General features: G+C 50.2%; 1 long non-coding RNA gene across 3 annotated transcripts; it reads right to left on the bottom strand.

Annotated features, from left to right (window-relative positions):
- Positions 1-14,640: 14,640 nt before the first annotated feature.
- LOC138730735 (uncharacterized) lies at positions 14,641-20,159 on the bottom strand. 3 transcript variants are annotated; one of them, XR_011339089.1, is made up of 5 exons: positions 19,875-20,159; positions 19,261-19,365; positions 15,669-15,801; positions 15,270-15,410; positions 14,641-14,819 (listed from the first exon to the last, which is right to left on the bottom strand). It is a non-coding gene; the product is annotated as an uncharacterized lncRNA (long non-coding RNA). The 3 variants fall into 3 exon arrangements; XR_011339088.1 differs by lacking the exon at positions 19,261-19,365 and having other exon boundaries at positions 15,669-15,805; XR_011339087.1 differs by lacking the exon at positions 19,875-20,159 and having other exon boundaries at positions 19,261-19,716.
- Positions 20,160-21,228: the final 1,069 nt, after the last annotated feature.

The raw sequence follows: 21,228 nt of genomic DNA, 5'->3' as shown, positions 1-21,228 counted from the left end.
TCCAAGCAAAGCAGAAATTGTGCACAACGGGACATCTGACTCCTCAATAACCCAACGCCGCACGCCGCCTTCTCCTGCCTCCAAGGCGACTCTAGGGCTTTGGTCCCATGATAGACCTTCATCATTTGGGGCTTTATATGGAAAGCTGTGACAGTCATGGGGCCAGCTGAGTCTCAGGACCAACCGTGGAGGAGGGAGAGGACAATTCTGATGTACTAGCAAAAAGCAGCGGCCAGGGCAAAGGCGACGGCTGGCGCTGTCGTGTAAGACCACACATCCAGACCATCAACTATGGATCCAAGCTGCCAAGCCCTGGCAGGAGAGCTGAAGGGCTTCGTTAGCCCAAGCAGCATCCCAACAGGCGCCTTATAACGCGAGGAGCCTGACACATGGAACCACCCAACACTGCAACCTGACCTCCCCTCGCTCTGCCAGCTGCCCTGTTTGCCAAGGAAAGAGGGAGAAGAGCAACCAGCTCCAACTGCCGTCCTCGGAGAGCAACAAGCACGGACTTATCCAGTCCCTTTTCCTTACAGTTTGGGGAGCGTGACCTCATGCTCTTCCTCAAAGGCTCGACTTTGAATCCTAGACACACACAGCACTAATGGGCTCTTTTGTAAGCACATGGTAGTTAGTCCATTTTTTCATGGTAATTTTCTGGTCTGCAATTCCAGTTATTTGTGTCCCTGCCAGAGAAGTTTGATGCTAACATATCTCTCAGCGAGCCCTTTGACCTCTGCTGGCAGGTTGGTGGGTTTCTCCCTCTCTGCTTTCTGTCTTTAAAATGAGGTCATGGCTTTGAACGAGACAAAGAGCCTTTGCAGCGTGAGGAATTGCCCCAAGACAGCTGCAAACGCAGAACCCCCATCACTCACACCAGACCCGGAGCGCTTGAGAGGCGGGCGAGCTGGGCAGAGCCCTCAGCTCTCCTGGGAACGCTGGGTTTTACCCCCCTGCTCTGAAAAGATGTCGCACGACTGCTCGCCGGTGCGAGAACGGAGGTGGAACAGGGCAGCCACCCATGGTGGAAGCATTCAAAGTGGGAGGGAATAAAGCAGAACTCTCCAAATAGTTTGGACTGGGAGCAGCTGCACGGTATCACCGGCCCCGCTTGCTGGGTCTCCAGCCACCAGCGTTCCCAGTCCACCCTCCCAGCTTCAGCAGCCAGGGGAGGTGGGGTTTGTGGTTGGATTTGATGATCTTAAGGGACTTTTCCAACCTAAATGATCCTGTGATTCTGTTTCCACCAGCTTGGCAGCAATGCCCCTTCTGTCCCACCAGCAATGGGTCAGCATCCTCTGCCAAAGCAACTGGCAAAGAGTAGGGGATAACGGGATTTCTCTTGGGTGCATGAAGTTCAAAGACCATGGATGAGAGCCCCGAGATCCTTCTTATAAGAACAGCATTTTATGTGCCTGGGGTAGCAAAACCCACACAAGCTCTGACTTCTGCCTGTAGCACATAGATGTCTGAGTGTTAATGAGGACTGGGTTTTAATGAGGGCTGGGTGTTAATGAGGGCCCTCAGATCATTTGTGGTGTGGAGAGAGTCTTCTCCTTGTCACGGAGAGCAGTCACAAGGCCTGGGTTTGAAAACAGAGATTCTACAATTCTACTTCTGCCTGACACTGGATAATTGCAGAGATAAGGAGCAATCAGATTTTATTTGTTAAGACAGATAAGTTTCGCTGGAAGATCTTTGTGGGAAACTTAAGATTCTCCATTCTCATTATCAGCGTCACGCGTTACGGACTCTGAACACCCAGAGGTTTAATATTGAGCTATAGCCATTCACACAGCAGCACAGAGTATCTGGAAAGGGAGTTTTCCAGCTTTGAAAAGAATCATTAAGGTTGGAAAAGACCTTTAAGATCATCCAGTCCTACCATCAGCCCAACGCCCCTATTTCAACAGGAGGTGGTGAGCGGAGTAAAGCATTTTACCATCCCTCTCATCCTCATCCCTCTCATCCTCACCCCTCTCATCCTTACCAGCAGGAGCCTGACTTCTATTTTGAGCCCTGGAAAGAATATCAGCCCTAAATTATTAGCTTTTTAGCAATTAAGTGAAGAGATCAAGTTCAAAGATGCCTGGATTTTGCGGAGCAGGGCTGGTTCTTGTTGCACACGGTTAGTTTCTTGCTCCGATACGGAGCACAGGCTGCATCAATAAAGGAGGACAGGCAGGAGAGGGCTCCGAGCGCTGAAGTCCCTCAGCACCCGCTGAAAAAGACTGTTAGAAAGGCAGATGATAAAAGGAGGTTTGTGCATTTCAGGCTCCACGTAAAGATAGGATTTTTCTCTCCGTGCCGGGCTCCCTCTTGCCCGTATTTACTGGAGTAAAGTTCAGGGAACTATAAACGAAGCCGAAAGACCTCTGCTATTCCCACAACATGCTCTGGGTTGCCTTGGGCAAAGGGCCAGGGCTCCTCGGGCAGGCAAAGTGCCGGCTTTGCCCAGTAGGAGCTGGGAAAGTGCTTATCACCATCCCGGGCCGTCCTGGCCGTGCACCAGCGTGTGCTAACCGGCCTCGGCGCGGCTTTCTGTGAGCAGAGGGGAAAAACGAGCATTCCCGGCTCTTGCCCAAGAGGCTTCCGCGTTGCTATCGACGGTGGCCACGGACAGTGATGAATGGGAGGATCTGGGGGCAGCACAAACGCAGCCTGTGTTCGCAGAAATCCAAGATGAAAGAGCCCCTGTTGAAGCATCTTCCCCGGGGCTGCTGCAGGGCTGCTCCCAGCACCACATTCGCCAGTGATTTGTCCAGTCTGGATGGATGGATCTCAAGCCCTGAGGTTGCAAGAATTTCCCCTGAAACATTGTTCAGCCTGGAGAAGAGGAGGCTGAGGGGAGACCTCATTGCTCTCTCCAACTCCCTGAAAGGAGGTTGTGGAGAGGAGGGAGCTGGGCTCTTCTCCCAAGGGACAGGGGACAGGACGAGAGGGAATGGCCTCAAGCTCCACCAGGGGAGGTTCAGGCTTAACATTAGGAAAAAATTTTTCAGAGAAAGGGTCATTGGTCCCTGGCAGAGGCTGCCCAGGGAGGGGGTTGAGTCCCCTTCCCTGGAGGGGTTTAAGGCACGGGTGGACGAGGTGCTGAGGGACGTGGTTTAGTGTTTGATGGGAATGGTTGGACTCGATGATCCAATGGGTCTCTTCCAACCTGGTGATTCTATGATTATCCATGGACTAAGAGATTTAATAGCTGCAAAGTGTCCTTCCTTCCTTCCCTCCACTTAGCCCCTGTGCAATCCCTATGCTCTTCTTTTCACACACATGGGCAGATCCCCCTCCAGGCTCCCTCCAGCCACTCTCCTACACCTCACTCAGTCAATTCCCGTGCAAATCCACCCTTCTAGGCCCATTAATTGCTCGGTCGGCTTTGGCCACAGCACAGCAGCCTTTTGTTCCCGCGCAGCTCCAGCTGCTCCCACCGCCCCGAGCGCACAGGAGTCGTTTGTCACAAACATTCCCAAACGCACCTCTCGAATCCAACAGCAACAGAGCCGCACAAAGCCCTCCCCTGTCACGCTGAGAACCAGGACCTGGTACCACAGACGGCTGCGTTCCAGAGCCACCAGCATCTCATTGTCCCTTTGGGCTTCTTCTCTTTGTGTTTATGAACTGCCCCTCATCACTGACCTACAGAGCGACCCTATATTCTGCTTGCACAGCTCAAAGCAAAGAGAGATTTGTTTTCTCCCAGAATTTTTTTCTCCCAGACCAAGGTAGCACAGGGACAACCAGGCCACCACGTGGGAAGGGAGAGCGCTCACGGAGGACACTCAGCAGAGTCAGCTTGGGTCTTGTAGACCACCAAAACTCTTTGGTTACCAACTCTCAGAACAGAGGATCCCAACAGAACCATGGAATCGTTAAGGTTGGAAAAGATCTTTAAACTCATCCAGCCCAACCATCAGCTCAACCCCACTATGCTGAGTAAACCATGTCCTAAAACGCCACGGCCACGCGGCTTTTGAGCCCCACCAGGGATGGAGACCCCACCACTGCCCTGGGCAGCCACTGCCAATGCTTCTCTACATTTCTGGTAAATAAATGTTTTCCAGTGTCCAATCTAAACCTCTCCTGGAGCAACTAGAGGACGTTTCCTCTCATCCTGGGCAGCCCTGGACAGAGGGAGAAGACAGCAGCGTAACACTCTGGAACCAAGGCAGATGATTCTCCAGAGGCAGAGCACAGCCTAATATTTCCAGACAGAGCGTTGCTGGTGGAAAAAGTATAATATCACTAGCAGGGAACTCACACACAGGCTCCAGAATCTTATTGTGTCTGTGCAGAAAGGACAGAGCAGAAGGACACTCACATCCCCTCCGAATCCAACTGAAGAGTCAGTTCTGCCCAATGTGCCTCAGTTAGAAGGGGGCTACTGGCTTGGACTTGATGTTTGACCATCACCTCAGTTTCTTTAATGCAGCAGCCCAGATCCCAGCAGGAATCACTCCCAATAATTGCTAAAGAAAGCGTGATCTGCGGATTTTATTGCATGCACCATTTCACCCAAAGCCTTGACCCATAAATCAAAAGCAAGATTTAGATCTTATCCACAACTATGTACACATCATTCCTGAATTGGCCCTGCTGTGCTCTGCCAAAACATTAATGTCTTCGGAGTGCTGACAACTTGCATGGATTTGAGTCACTGCACTCATTATATCTGCACTTCTCTTGAAGTCCATGCTCCTGGAGACAAACCACCACGGAGAACCTCAGCTTCCACCAAAGCAAGGGTGGAAAAAACTCTGCTCCCTTTACTGAAGGGAAAAAAACCTTAGAGCTCATAAACCAAACCCAGTGCCTGCCACTGGTTTAAGTTTCTCGTTTCAGAATAACCTCCCATCCGAGGACAGGCTGACAGAGCTGGGGTTGTTCAGCCTGGAGAAGAGAAGGCTCCAGGGAGACCTTAGAGCAGTGGGAGGTGTCCTTGCCCATGGCAGGGGTGGAATGGATGGGCTTTGAGGTCCCTTCCAACCCACTCCGTGATTCTATGATTCTACCAGAGGCTGCACTTAACCTTCCAAGTATTCCAAACCTGCCAATTAGGAGAATTCATCTGCAAGCCACCAGCAATCGGCTCTTTCTGAAATCAGAGCCGATTTCATGCGTTCCCCAAACAAGGCTCCCTGGAGGTAAGACAGGGACAGGGCTTTGAGATGTGGGGTAAGAGCAGCTCCTTTTCGCACACGTCCAGTGACGCGGAGAAAGAAAAACCATTCAGAGCTGCAAAGCGAGCACCTGCTTATTGCTGTGTGTGTTCCAGCCACCCTCCAGCGCCGAGACAAAGAAGCCATTCGGACCACATTCCTACACTCCATTTCTTATTTTGCCAGACAATATTCCCGGGGTCTGTTTCTCCTCTTACGCGGGCTGGCGAGATGTTAAACAAATATTTTGGAACTGCGAGAGGAACTGACATTTTAGGATATGAAAACAAGGAGGAAGGGCACAAATTTGAGGACCTCCGAGGAGCAGCAGGCGTACAAATAATAATTAAATGGTGACTTTACAGATCCACTTGGTTATGTTTTTTGAACAAGCAACTTGATAGCTCAGTTGGAGGAGACATCAACAGCTTTTTGCAGCTCTTGTGCAAGATCAGACTCGATTTCTTACAACAGCAAAGAGCAACAGCAGCATAAGAGGTAGGTTTCAAGGGCTACATGGATTCAACGTAGTGTTAGACTTCGAGACAAACGGGGTCTGACTGAGCAAGTCCTGGGACACAGAACTGTGAATATAATCACAGAATCACGGAATGGTTTGGGTTGGAAGGCACCTCAAAGCCCATCCAGTTCCACCCCTGCCATGGGAAACCTCCCACTGGATCAGAGGCTCCAAGCCCCATCCAACCTGGCCTTGAACCCCTCCAGGGATGGGGCAGCCACCACTTTTCTGGATAACCTGTTCCAGTGCCTCACTGCTCTCATAGTGAAGAAATTCCTCCTTATATCTACTCTAATTCTGCCCCTCTCCAGTTTATCCCCATTGACCCTCATCCCATCACTCCAAGCCTTTCTAAACAGCCCCTCCCCAGCTTTCTTATAGCCCCTTCAGGTGCTGGAAGGTCGCTAGGAGGTCTCCTCGGAGCCTTCTCTTCTCCAGACTGAACAACCCCAACTCTCCAGCAGCTTCTACACAAAGCCACGTGCCTCAAGCCTTGCAGCAACAACTCGCGGTCGGGAAACACCTTGAGGCTCAGGTACTTTAACTGGAGCCTCTTCAAGAAGAGAAGACACTGTCACTGATGACACCACACAGGCTACATCCATAACCAGCTGCACGGGAATACACCCACAGCAGAGAGCGTGAGGAAAATCTCCCTACAAGGAGAAGTCTCCTACTAAATCCCAAGATTGGTTTATGCCCTGAAACACTGGGATTTATATCCCTTGTAAAGCTCTCATTTAATTTGCTATTAATTCTGGAGATTCTTGTTATCCATATCAAATTCCTAGTCCTTTTTTGCAAATCCCATAAGCCAAGCATTCTCAGCTTCCACGATGTTTTGTTGTAATAAGTTCCAGAGTTTTGAGGCGCTGCCTGGAATCCAAGCACGGGGCTGGGAATCTGGCACTCCTGGCTCCTCCAGCACAGCCAATGATGCAAATCCAGGTAGCATCACACATTTTAAAAGAAAGAAGGAAAGAAAATTTCAAGTAGGGTGAATAGCAGACAGCATTTAAAGGCTGGTACATGTTTTTTCAGAAGCGCCTGCGTGACTTCAATGCCCAAGTCATTTGGGCGCTTTTGAAGTTCTTACTCATGTTCTATTTCTATAAATTTCTCGTTACTCACACGTTACGCATACAAACCCTGCTCTCTTGAACACGCATCTAGAACTAGAACAGTGCCAGAATGGTCTACGGTTTGAGCCTGGCCCCTTTCTCTGTCCTGCTAATGACTCCGACAGATCTCAATGAGGTCCAGGAAAACTGTTCCTGATACCTTTTCATTCCAATTTTTTTGTTTCTTTAAACAGAAGCGTGAAAATAATAGAATAGTTTGGGTTGGAAGGGAGCTTAAAGTTGATCCAATTCCAATCCCTGCGATGAGCAGGGACACCTCCCACTGGATCAGGGGCTCCGAGCCCCATCCAACCTGGCCTTGAACCCCTCCAGGGATGGGGCAGCCACCCCTGCTCTGGGCAACCTGTTCCAGTGCCTCCCCACTCTCATAGTGAAGAAATTCCTCTTTATATCTACTCTAATTCTGCCCCTCTCCAGTTTATACCCATTGCCCCTTGTCCTATCTCTCCAAACCTTTGTGAACAGCCCCTTTCCAGCCAGGTCTGGCCATCATCAGCATAAAAGTTTATTCTAGCATCTGTCTCTATATCTGTCACACCTGGGAAGACAAACCAGTCTTTTGCTTTTACCACAAACAACCGAGGCATTTCATCACCAAACCCAAAGCCCGTCGCGCACGGAACATCCACGTTATCATTTAGGTACCACTTGTAAGACGAACCCCCCCCCGAGCATCCCAAAGGGAGCTGCAGGTTAACCTGGGGAACCCGCAACGAGGAGCAGGCAACAATTCCCTTCGCAAGGGCAGCACAAGGAAGCCAAACTCGGCTTCTAAGCATTCACTGACCTGCCCCCGGGGTTTCCTCGAGTCCAGCTTCACGCGTAGCTCCTCAAACTCCTCTCCCGTCCCATAAACTTCCAGACGCGCTGGGTCGCAGCCGCTGCCTCTGTTAACAAGGACAAGGATGGCTTCATTCCTGCCGCATCCCGCATCCCCAGGGCTGCTCGCCTCCCTCTCCCGCAGCTTTTTACCTGCGCTCCGATTCCCGCTGCTCCACGTTTCGTGGGGTTTTTTTCCCCCACGGAGCATCAGCGGCCCCGGAGATGCTGAGCGGAGATGCTGAGCGGGGCTCCCGGCGCCCTCCCCGGGGCTGGAACCGCTGCCCGAGCCCCTCTGAGCCCCTCTGAGCCCCTCCGAGCCCCTCCGAGGGGGAGATGCTCCCGGGACCCGCGGGCGCAGCCGCATCCCCGGGGCTCGACGGGCTCCGCCGCCTCCTCCGGGACCGGCCCCGCGGGAGCATGCGCTGCGGGCGGAGCTGGGGGGGGGGCGGCCCCCCTAACGGGGTTAGCAGCCCCCACACCGCTCCTCGCTCCCTCTGCTCCCCCGAGAACCCGAGCCCCAAGCCCCCAGAGCTGGGCTGCCCCCCTCCCCTTTCTCCCTTCTTCCCCCTCTCCCCTCTCCCCCTTTCACTTCTCCCCCTTCTTCCCCTTTTCTCCTCTCTCTCCTTTTCCCCTGCTCCCCTCTTCCCCCTCTTCCCCTTTTCTCCTCTCTCTCCTTTTCCCCTGTTCCCCTTTTCCCCTCTCCCCCTCTCTCCCTCTTTTCCCTTCTCCCCCTTTTTTCCTCTCCCCCTCTCTCCCCCTTATCCCCTCTCCCCCTTTTTCTCTCTCTTCCTTTTCCCCTCTCCCCACTCTCCCCCTTCCACTCTCTCCCCCTTATCCCCTCTCCCCCTTTTTTCCTCTTCCCCTTTTCCTCTCTCCCCCTTTTCCCCTCTCCCCACTCTCCCCCTCTCCTCCTTTCCCTTCTCTCCCTTTCCCCTCTGCCCCCTTTTCCCCCTCTCCCCCCTCTCCCGTCTCCCCATTTTTCCCTCTCTCCCCTTTTCCCCTCTCTCCCTTGTCCCACACCCCCACTTACCTCTTTTTTCTCCCCCTTCTCCCCCTCTTCCCTCTCCCAGAGCCCCAAAACTGGGCTGCCTGGCTGGGGATTGCAGCCCCTCTCCCCCTCTTCCTTCTCCTCTGAGCCCCTAGAGCTGGGCTGCCTCACTAGGGATTGCAGCCCCTCTCCCCCAAGCCCCCTCTTACCTCTTTCTTCTCTCACTTCTCCCTCTCTTCGCTCTCCTGGAGCCCTCAGAGCTGGGCTGCCTTGCTGGGCATTGCAGCCCCTCTCCTTCTCCTTCTCTTCCCTTTCTCTTCCCTTTCTCTTCTCCTTCTCTTCCCTTTCTCTTCTCCTTCTCTTCTCCTTCTCTTCTCCTTCTCTTCTCCTTCTCTTCTCCTTCTCTTCCCTTTCTCTTCTCCTTCTCTTCCCTTTCTCTTCTCTCCCTCTGAGTCCCTTTCCCCTTCTCCCCTCTCCTCCAAGTCCCTCTTCCCTTTCTCCCTTCTCCCTTTTTCCTCCCTTCTCCCCAAACCCCTAGATTGATGCCACCCCCACCCCTCCAGCCCCACAACCACCAGCCCCTCAGCCCCGAGCTCCCTCATTCCATGTTAAAAACCCTCCTTCTTTCTTTATTTCCTCCCTTCTTTCAGCACGAAGAGTTGCTTGTTTTGTTTGGGTTTACTAATCTATTCATTACTTGTAATTGCTTGGATTGTATGCAAATGGATTCCGTGCTCTGGGAAGCTTGTGACCTGGCCCCTGGACATTATTCATGGTAACTGACTGCTCAAAATCACATGGCGTGCGTGTGCGTGCGAGGGAGAAGGGGAATTTATATGCTCGTAGAGAGATCCGAGCGCTATATCGCTATCTAACTCGTCTCACAATAGCGGAACAGCCCCAGGAGTGGAGGAAAACTGAATGCTCTTATTCATCCATCCAACCCTCGAGATGAGGACGCGGAAAAAAGAACAGCCCTCCCTTAAACATCTGCATCAATAAATAGCGGGGGCTCGCGTGAACACTCGTGAGGAGAGGAAAAAGGAGACAGGAATGCAGCTGACCAAACCAGCTGTTCTTAAATTAATGTTTGCAACGGCTCGGGCCAGTTCTTCAGCTGATGGGTCATCAAAGCCTTGTGCTAATTGGTGCTATTTAAAGATCTGGCCTTCTGGTTTGCGAGGGATTCATCCCACTCAGAAGCATCTAGTTATTTTTAATCTTCGCAGGGTCCCTCCTCTGAGCGACTTTGTACCTCTCAAGGTCAAAAATCCCATTCCCACATCGCGTTTAGCTTGGATCAGCGGGATAGTCTTGTTTGCACCACGAGCAGCTGTTCCCTCCCGGAGTTTGCTGAAAGGACGCACCCTCCACGGAGAAAAAAAAAGCACGGGAGCACCTGCATTTGTTGTTGCTTGAAGTGATGAGAACTCAGGCTGATGAGGAGAAATGACATGGCTGTTTCCTGCAAAAAAGGGGTTTTGGCACTGCAGGCGCAGCTAGGAAATCATTAAAACACCCAACAACAACCTCGGAAGAGCTGGGCTATGACTTCAGTTGGTGAAGAGCCAGAGTGTGAATTAGGGTGGGGAGAACTGCCCCTGTTTTCCAGCCAGGGAGGTTCACAAGCAGCTAAATAGCTATTAGGGCTGCTATTTTTTTTATTTTTTTCCTGTAGCACCGGAGCGCGTGACTCTCAGGAGGTGATTCCCAAATCTCCAAGTTGGCAGTGTGGGCTCAGTGGTCAGGCTAGCAGCGTGAATTTGATTTTCCTATCCTATTCTGGGCTCTGACTCACTGCGTGATGATCCTGGGTCAGGCACAAGCATCCAGGTTTTAAAGAGAAAAGGCGGTGGTGGATGCTCTCAGATTGTCACGGAGAAAGAAGAGGCTCCGCTCGCCGTTTCAGCAGGATGGGAGCTCTGCAAAGCTTTCCGAGCCGAGAGAAAACCAGCAGGAGCACAAGCGTTCTGGGAAGCAGCTGAGGGACCTGGGGATGTTCAGGCTGGAGAAGAGGAGGATGAGGGGAGACCTCCCAGAAAGGAGGTTGCGGTGAGGTGGGTGCTGGGCTCTTCTCCCAGCTGATAAGTGAAATGGCCTCCAGTTGCACCAAGAGAGGCTTAGATTAGACATTAGGAACAATTTCTTTACTGAAATTGGCAGTGGCGGAGTCTCTCTGAGCAGGACCAGAAGACTCAGCATTTCCTGAGCTGCCTAATGTGTTCCTGGACCTCCTCCACCAACTAGCCAAGGATTTCAAAGCACATTTTCCACGTTCCTCTTGCAGGGCTCCATGCTGACGTCTACAGAGGATCCCAGACCTGGTCCTGAGAAGCACTTTGGCAAGCAATTGATGGGAATGGTTGGACTCGATGATCCCGTGGGTCTCTTCCAACCTGGTGATTCTATGATTCTAAGGGCCCTATGGGATCTTCTGTGGGGTCAGCAGCTCTGAATATTGAGACCATATAACACAGCACTAAGAGCCTGATGTGGTTTATATACGGATTTCAGTAGATCCAGTCCTGGGCTCAGAAATGGAACTAATAATTTTGCTGAAGTGGGACTAGGAGGTTCAGAACATTGCAGGATTAAGCTGTTGTGGGAATCTGCAAACTAGATTAATTTATCAAAAGGGGGAAATAGAGTCAACTGCCGTCCCAGCTGCTCGTGCTCGATTAGATCGTAGCATAGATTTGCCCTGGTCTTATCTAAACCTCATCTACCCGGCCAAGAGGATCTGGTGGTGTCTGCTAGAATATTGACAGGGTTAGGCACCATCACACGTGGCAAATACAGTAAAAGAGGAGGCTACGAAGATGATCTGAGGGCTGGAGCACCTCCCATACAAGGAAAGGCTGAGAGAGTTGGGGTTGTTCAGCCTGGAGAAGAGAAGGCTCTGGGGAGACCTTAGAGCAGCTTCCAGGGCTGAAAGGGGCTCCAGGAAAGCTGGGGAGGGGCTCTGGATCAGGGAGGGCAGGGATAGGGTGAGGGGGAAGAGTTTTCAGCTGCAAGAGGGGAGGGAACGTGCAATCTCAATCTCCTCTCCAGATCTTAACCCTGCTGCACGGAGAGACTCCATAGATGCTCTGGTTTACTCTGGAAACCACAACAGCCCCAGGTTGGCTAAAGGTAGCTTTAAGCCCATTTTTCTATGCTTAATGACAGAAAGTGCAAGTCCTGAACTTGACTGCAGGCTGCCTGCTGACTCACGATGCAAACCTTTCTGCTCCCTGCAAGCCCAGAAAGGATTCCTGGCCTCAGCACCGCACCCAGGGAGGTTCGGAGTTACTGTTTACAGAGCACTCAGCTGGAAGGTGTTAGAGAAACCCAGCGTGGAAACATTCTCTGGTGGTTCTTGGTGCTGATGCCTCCAGATGGGAATTCATCCCTTTCAAAGGATCTTTCCTTTTTAGCCGATGGTCCCAGAGCTCTCGTGCCATCAAGAACGATACTGGCAGGAGATGGACTCTGTACAGTTGTGCCTAATGCACCTTTAAAGAGAAAAAGGCAGGAGAACAAACAAGAGCAGCACTTGGCTGCGCAGGCTGTTTGTGTTTGAGGTAGCCAGGCGGCTGCACTTCAGGGCTTATCTCCTCTCTCTTTCTAAACAGGAAACATATTTTTGTCTCAAGCATTTCAGGAGAAGCCACCAGGCTAAAAAAGTCAGAACGTGGGGTGCCAAAACCAAGCATTTCGACTCCCTGACGAGCCCCAGGAGAGGGGTGGGTGGGTACCCAGAAGTGGGACCCAGAAGAGGAGATGCAGGGGCATCTCCTCAAACCACACAGAGAGGAACATCCAGGGGCTTGGGGCGCTCAGCGGGGCTGGGAGGGGGGGTCCTGCAAGACATCAGCTGGAGGAGAATCAAGGGATGGAAGGGGGAGTACGAGGTGAGCTCTCATGAGTGCAAAAACCTGCTGGGGGCAATATAACTGAAAAGGGAGAGTCTGGGGCAGGGAAACTATTGAAATGACATTTTCCATGGCAGTTTGGGTTCCTCAGGAGAGGCTCTGCCTCTGGCTGGTTTCCTATCTCCCCGCTGAGCGCTGCCAGCCCCAGGTACCAGCTCAAGCAGATGCTTTCCTCTGCACAGGACCACGGGGCGGACGTGGCATCAGCACTGTGCCAGCTTTGTACAATTTTTAGCTCAGTTTCACTTAAATTTCATGCTATTTAGCCTCAAAGCACTTGCAATCACGGATGCTGTGTGGTGGACCTTGTTATTTTTGTTAAAAAGATCCATTTCTACATGTTTTTCATAGCATAGAGCTTGAAAACATGAATGGCCATGAACTGCCAAAACCAGAAAGCAATTAATTCTCTTTTTTTTAAATTGAAACAGTCAAGACTTTAACAATCTGATGGTTTTTGAGACGCTGCAGAGCCCGTCTCCTATTGGAAGGGCTGGATTCGGTGAGAGATTTTCTTGCTTGATCCAGAGACGGGGTCACCCTGTACCACTTAGTGGGTTCCGAGGTGTTTGCAGCCAAGCAAACAATCTTGCTCCCTCATCAAAATCCTTATTGATACTGGAACGGCTCCCACTGTTTGCCGCTTAGCGCGAACGTTACTGTCCCTGCAGGCGACGCAGAAGGAAAGCAGCTGTCCATGAAACTCCGGGTTTGAAATCCGGGCATCTCTCCTCTATTTACACAGCGCAGGACGAACATCTGAGCGTTCCCCTTGCTGTTTTCTGAGCTGCGTTCTTAACCTCTGCCTCTCCTCGCCAAGTGCCTTTCACCATACACAGCATCACGTTGCAGGCAAACCCCAAATTTCCCCTGCGTATAAAGGAAGCACAGCTCAAGTGTGTCCCCTCCCTTGCATCAACCACAAGCTCCAGGAGCACAGGCTCCTGCTCTCTGAACCTCTGGCTACCGTGAACTTTAATCCTCCGCATTGCACAGCTCTGACCCTCTGCACCTCAGGGACAGCCAAACCCTGCTTAAACCACTATAAAGGTAAGAATTGCTTGGCATCGTCTTATTTTACAACCTCCTGTGCCTCTCTTCCCCCAGTCCATCACTTCTCCCCCACCTCATCCCTACAAACGAAGCAGGGAAGGATTCCCAGGCCCGGCAAACGCCACGTTAGGAGGGGTCCCACTGTCCTCTGACGTAGCTCAACCTTCCTCACCAGAGCAGTAGAGAATCAGAGAATCATAGAATGACTCACATCCTTCCCACTCTTACCCCAAGGGGGTAAATTTTATCTCACTGCAGCCCACAGTCACTCTGCCACAGGGCAAAGCAGAAAACTCTGGTATCAGTTTACAATTTCCAGCTCAGGGCACAGAATTCGAGGGTCTTCCTGGTGAAACAGCCTATATTTTGATTCAAATCTGGTCAGAGAATCTGCCTGTGGACTGAGCTCGTTCCCAGCCAGCATGTTTGCTACCTGCAACTTACTCTCTGCCCTGTCGCCCTCTAATTCTGCTAAGCTAGAGACAAAGCAATGAATTTCTTTCTGGTTCGGGTGCCAAGGAAACTGTCGGCTCCCATTCAGTCTCCAAGCTGCTCCTCGCGAGGCGATTGCTCAGCCACTTGCGAATGATGCTCCCCATGAGCCATCCAGCCGATTTCCCAGGACGGCGTCAGAGCGAGCGCTGCCCACGGGACCCTGGGCCGGGGGGGGAGGAACAGAGGAAACCAGGCGCCCTGGTATGCGAGAGGCTGGTGACCTTGACCGAACAATAACTTACTAATACCAGCCCCTCTTGAACGAGGGCAACTAGATGAAAAAGCAGGTCTTGCTGTTTGTTCCAGCAGGGAGACAGCTCATCTCTCTCATAAAAAGCTACTTATTCGCAAAAGCACAAAAAAAGGTCCCAGCTCCTCGAATAAAACAGGGCCAGAACAATGAGAATTGCCTTCTTGGATTACAAAGCCCTTCTCCTGGCAGCGCCTAACGCCACAGCACAGCACCTAATGCCAATGTCACACTGGAGGTGTCCCAAGCCTCATTCTGATTGTGCCTTTGGCTTTACTGCCCCAATTAATTTTTTTTCCTTCCCATCCCTTCTTCTCCCTCACAGCCACAACTCTTCCACTCGATGCCCTTTGCTTCTACACCAGCGAGCGCTGCTGTTGTGTGACAGCTCCCAGCTTTGCTGAGAGTTTAGATGAAGAACTTGGAGTCAGCTCCTTCAGAGGAATTCTTTGGCTCCAGCACAGACTGGTACGCTCCTGCGCATCATAGAATGGGTTGGGTTGGAAGGCACCTCAAAGCTCATCCAGTCCCACCCCTGGGAACCAGGGACACCTCCCACTGGATCAGGGGCTCCAAGCCCCATCCAGCCTGGCCTTGAACCCCTCCAGGGGTGGGGCAGCCACCACTGCTCTGGGCAACTTGTTCCAGAGCCTCCCCACCCTCACAGCAAAACATTTCTCCCCCAGAATTCATCTCCATCTCCCCTCTTTCAGCTTCAAACCATTCCCCTCATCCTATCCCTGCCCTCCCTGATCCAGAGCCCCTCCCCATCTTTCCTGGAGCCCCTTTCATCACTGGAAGCTGCTCTAAAGTCTCCCTGGAGCCTTCTCTCCTCCAGGCTGAACAACCCCAACTCTCTCAGCCTGTCCTCATACAGGAGGTTCTCCAGCCCTCGGATCATCTTCATGGCCCCCCTTTTACTGCACCTTTTACCGGTGAGGAGCTCCTCATTGCTGTGGGTGCTGCCTCAGTGAAGAGATTTCCAGGAGTATTTATTTGCTCCAACAGCAGCAAGAAAGAAGGCAGAGAACTGCCACAATGCTTCATTATTGGATGAACCAGGAAGCCTGAAACAGAAAATAATGATAAAATATCTACGGAAACCACCCCAGCCATATTTTCTGAAAAAGATTTTTCTTGTCAAACCAGTTGATCAAGAATAATTATCTACGAAACTTCACAAGATTAAAATTTGCGTTTTCTTGACCATTTTATTATCCAATTGATGGGCAGATATTTGCTTCAGGTAAACAACACACGCCCTGTTTATAGCACGCAGTACAAGTATTTCCCAGCGTGTTTATTCTGAAATATTTGTGCTGTACGGACGGGAAGTGATTGCAGAAGAAATCCACCCAAGCTGTGCTCCTTTCCAGAGCTCTGGGTGGAAGCAGCTGTTAAACAAGCTGGATGAAGAACCCTGAGATACTAGGGATGGCAAAGAATGAGGCCCCAGACCTGCCTGCAAAGAAACACAAAAGTGATGCTGGAGCATTTGGAGAACCTTATAGAATCATGAATGTTTCTGGGTCTTCACAGGTCTTGTCCTTCTCTCCCTTTAATCTCTCTAAAAGCTCAGTGTCACACTGCTCTAGAATTTTGATTCCAGTGCCAGGAGGCAGGATGGAGGCATCTAGAACCAACCAGAATCGGCTCCTTGGCTTCTGCTGTTGCTAAACAAATTCAAAAACATCAATAGTGAGCGTGAATTGATAAATTTGTGATTAATTCCCCTACTGATCAGCCTCGCTATCTTAAATCCTAGGGATGATTTTGACCTGAATGTTAAAACCTGTTCCCTGATGAACTCTAATAGATATAATTATTGACAATCCGGTGTTACTCCCAGCCCTGGCAGCTCAGGACACTTACTAAGGGGTCACTGGCATCCAACAAATCACTTGTTTAACCAAGGGAGAATGGAGGAATTGCCCAGGGTCGAGACACACGACCAACATCGATGCCTTCCCCCAGCAGCGGTCCTAGACGGGGCTCCCCCTTTTCCACATGGTAGAGCGCTCAAATCTGATGTAACGAGCGCTGTCAGAATGGGATCAACTGCAGAGGACGATCTATTACCCGTCCTAATCCCCCTTTTTCTAGGGATCAGAGAAACTCCTTCTGGAGGGGAATGTTTCTCTTGCGAAAGCCTGAAGGAGAGCTGGCAAAGATGAGCCAGCTTTGCCACCCCAATTAACAGAATTACGGAGCCTTCTCTGCAGCCCCGTGGCTCAGAAGCCCCCAGGGGAGATTGGGATGAGATCTTAGGGAGAAATGTTTTGCTGGGAGGGTGGGGAGGCCCTGGAACAGGTTGCCCAGAGCAGTGGTGGCTGCTCCATCCCTGGAGGGGTTGGAGACCAGGTTGGATGGGGCTTGGAGCCCCTGATCCAGTGGGAGGTGTCCCTGGTTCCCAGGGGTGGAACTGGATGGGCTTTTAGGTCTCTTCCAACCCAACTCATTCTATGATTCTCGCTTGTCTCTCCATCCACAGCAGAAGGGCAGGGCTGCAGGGGTCTGACATCAAACCTGCTCCTCACTTGATGGAGAAGATTCCCAAGAACACAAAGAATTTGTTTCAACTTGCTTTCCCCTCTTTTTTTTTTTTTGTCAAGGTAACTTCAGATATATTCCAATGAGGAATGTGCTGTAATTAGCAGCAGGTCGAGTCCAAGTTTGTTATCCAGGCTCACTACACACCAGGACAAACTTTACCTTACACCAAATTTTTAACCTGCAAGCAAAGCCCCCGAAGAAGACGCAACACATGCCTGGAGGTGGCATTTCCTACCCCTCACTTGTTGTAGGTCCACGTCCTTTAGAGAAAAGACCGGAGATCAAAGAAAGTTTGGAGAAATGTTGCAATACCAGCGAGGAAAAGGAGGTGGTGGCGGCTTTATTTTGTTTTTAAAGGCTGTTATGCCAGCAGCTATTCTGCCAAGGCTGCCAGACAGACCAGGTTTATGTTTAAAGCTCAGTTACTTGTTTTGGTGTCAGCAACGCCTGCAAGCATTTAAAGTCTTGGGAATTTTTGTTTATTTTAATTACTACCATCAGATCAGTGTTCTACTATTAGATCAGAGAACCGGTCTCTTCCTTGTTGGGCTTGAACTAGAAGGACTGAACTGGCAAAGAGAATAATTCCGAATCATAGAATAATTTGGGTTGGAAAGGACCTTAAAGCCCATCCAGTCCCACCCCTGCCCTGGGCAGGGACACCTCCCACTGGATCAGGGGCTCCAAGCCCCATCCAACCTGGCCTTGGACACCTCCAGGGATGGGGCAGCCACCAATTCCCTGGACAACCTGTTCCAGGGCCTCCCCACTCTCACCGTGAAGAAATTCCTCCTTATGTCTAGCCTAAATCTGCCCCTCTCCAGTTTATCCCCATTATAATTTATAGCCAAATGGGAGGCTTCATTTGCCGTTGAGAAATGTGTCTCAGCTGTTTAAAGCGAACGCACTGAAGTGTTTCTGGGAGCGGGAAGAACAGTTTTGAGCACAAGATCAACAGCAGCAGTGAAATAAACTTAAAGAAAAGACAGTTTAGGGGAAAAGAAATGATGGCTCTGTATAATAAATAAGACTATACCCAAACTATTCCTTCCCTTCATTAATTTCTCAGGAAGCAAAGCAGAAGCACAGTGCATGCTTCGGGAGAGACTTTCTCCTAAAAAAACAGTCACAGGAGCATTTATCTAAGAAAGAAATCCAAGCAGAAAGAGCCAATTTGTTTTAAAATATCAGCCTTAATTTCATCTCGCAAGAGGAAGAGAAGTTCTGGGACATTAACCACTCCAATTCATCATAAATGTTTGAAACTGTTTGTAATGAGCAAAGCTACCAGACCCCACTGTCCAGGGAAGCCGCTAATTAATAATGCTAACGAAACCCTCCCAGCAAGGGTAACGGCTTAGTTAGAAATGCTCAAGGAAAAGAGATAGTGAGACAACAGGAAATTCATTGCTGCTGGAACTGCTATCTTATCTACTCAAAACACAAGCGTTATTTAACCTGAAAGACAAGAGATTATTCAAATAAAATACCAATCTCTCTTCAAGCGACAGAATTTGCAAGCAAATATAAAGCAAACCCCGGAATACAACCCCAAACTTATCATTCGTAAGGGTAAATGAAATAAGAGACAGAATAGGAAATGGCTTTGACTTTGTGCAAGATTGTTTTCATCCGTTGTCTATCAAAACCATGCACACAGGGGAGACCAAACCGCAACGGCTGTTTAATTCCGAGAGCTGGATTTGACCTAGAGACTTTAATTCAGCATTGACTTCACAAAGGAGTCATCCCTTACACTTATTTTTCATTCGGGGCGGGGGGAGAGTGCGTTCCGATGTCTGCCCACAGTGGGATAACAGCTTGAACTTGACCTTGTCTATGGAAAGAAGAAGAAAACCCAAAGCACACAAACCCGTTTCCTGGTCTGCACAAAACTCTGAAGCTGGGGATGTGTGTTAGCCCAGGATGTGGTTATGAACCAACAAGCAGCACTCCCAAATCAAACTCAAGTCTGACACACCGCGCATTACGGAGGTTTAATGCATTTCAATCAACGCACGATGAACAGACACCTTTCAGAGCTCGACGTTCTCCTCACCCTGCAGCCCCATGTGAGCATTTGTACCAACCCCACAGGCGTTCTGGTTATTAGCGATGAGTTTCTCTACTCGATTTATCAGATTGCATGGTCCATAGATCCCAAATACCCGTGAAAGACAGAAAGAAAACCCTGTTCAATTTGTGGTTTGCTGCACCAAAACTAGACCTGAAAATATATTTTAAATATACAGGGAATTTTCTGAGGAATCTCTCCCATTTCTACAGTTTTCCCAGGTTTCTTGCAACGTGCAAGATGAGCAAGAACAGAACAGGAGTTTTTTAAATCAACTTTGCCCCATTTACTTGCCCTTCCAAGGCCAACTGTAGGGCCAAAACAAGCCGTCCCGCAGAGAACAGAGTGATCTGGAATTCCACCTTTAAACTTTATTTTCATCCTAAAATCAAATACTAACAAAAGAAACACAAACAGGATATTCCCGAGGCAAAATTCTCTTAGATTAAAACTTGACAGCTAGTGTTCTTTGCCAAGGGAGTCTTATTCCCCTGGTTTGGCAGCGCTCGCTGTAGTTACAAAATCCTCTACGTGTCCACTTCTCAGAGGCACGTCCACTAAATGCGACAACAAATCATTTGTTTCTGATATTAATTCCCTATAAATACTATGACAAAGACAATGGGAACTGTTGATTTTTGGAGGCAGAGCTTCTGCCTACAGGACTGGGCTGTCGGGTACCAAATACAGGAGCTCCAAACACACAAAGAGCAACAACGAGGAGAGAAGCAACTCGAGGCTTAGGATGGTCAAAGGCTGGTGGCAATGGGGAAGTAGAGTAGCTCTTGAAAAAGGCTTCATAGGTGCCTTCATAGAATCATAGTATGGTTTGGGTAGGAAGGGATCATCATTAAATTAACTAAGCAGGGTTTACTACAAAATAAGCACAAAATAGGTTCCATACCTGCTAACTGCTCGTTAATCCTAAAGCTGAAATGGAGTTGGAACGCCTGAAGGTGTCTCTAGAGCTGCTCCAGATAAAGAATTCACACCAAGTCTGCAGAACATAACTGCAGATACCATAGCAGTGAGGCAGAAATACCTGTCAAGGTTAATTGGTTGCTATGTTTAAAGAGAAAAGAGAGGAATGCCATAAGCTGTGTTATTAAACCGCTGCGTTCCAGAAGCCTGGAGCATCATTGTCGGCAGCGGGATCCAACACCACACACACGCCTATGTTACACAAGCTCATTTTACGACACTACAGAATAAAATCAACAGAACAGGTTGAGAGGCAGAACCTGCAGCCGGCCAACACCTCACGGCTGTTAATAAGGACACAGGGGTTTGTGTCGGGCAACAGAGAATCATAGAATAGTTGGGGTTGAAAGGGACCTTGAAGATCATCCAGTTCCAACCCCCCTTCATAGGCAGGGACACCTCCCACTGGATGAGGCTGCCCAAGATCCATCCAACCGGGCCTTGAACTTCCCTGGTCAACCTGTTCCAGGGCCTCACTACCCTCATAGTGAAGAAATTCCTCCTTATACCTAGTCTAAATCTGCCCCTCTCCAGTTTATCCCCATTGCCCCTAGTCCTGTCACTACAAGCCCCAAGCAGCCTCTGAAAACGAACTCATCAACCATCTCTGGAGGGATTTAAAAGCCATGTGGACGTGGCACTTTGGGACATGGGTCAGTGGAGGATTGGGCAGTGCTGGCTTAAGGGTTGGACTCAATCTTCCAGGTCTTTTCCAACCAAAACATCTCTGCGATTCTGTCTGAAACAAACGCTTTTGGGTGTTCGTTCCAAAAAAACCCGATATCAGCGTTGAACACCCAGACACCCACGAGCACCCATCCCAGGGCCGGGGCTCCCTCTGCTGGCACAGGGAAACGCCTGAACCAGCACCACTGTGCTCCCAAGAATCAGGACTAGGGGGGAAATCAGCTTAAATCGCAACCATGGGGTTGGTAAAAACACAACCTCTGTGCACCATCACCTCCAGTGCGTGGGACAACACACAGAGACACCAACCGATACCCACGTTGATTGATCTGCACTCAATGTGACGACCGGCAAACAATGACTTAGCGCGTGTTGCCGATGAACGTAGTTGTCCTTGCTCGTACGATGCCTACAGAGAACAAATTGTGCGTTTGCTGTCCCTGCTGGGACATACACAGCAAAACAGAAAGGCCGCTGATTGCAGAGGAAGAGCTCGTGAAGGCGAACGTGAAAGCTTTGCCTCCCCTCGTCATTGCCTTTTGTAATTGAATCATAGAATCACAGAATGGTTGGGGTCGGAAGGGACCTCA

Source organism: Phaenicophaeus curvirostris, chromosome 24, assembly GCF_032191515.1.
Source record: "Phaenicophaeus curvirostris isolate KB17595 chromosome 24, BPBGC_Pcur_1.0, whole genome shotgun sequence".
NCBI lineage: Eukaryota > Metazoa > Chordata > Aves > Cuculiformes > Cuculidae > Phaenicophaeus > Phaenicophaeus curvirostris.
The sequence above is the reverse complement of the archived record's forward strand: the minus strand, read 5'-3'. Positions and strand labels throughout refer to the sequence as shown.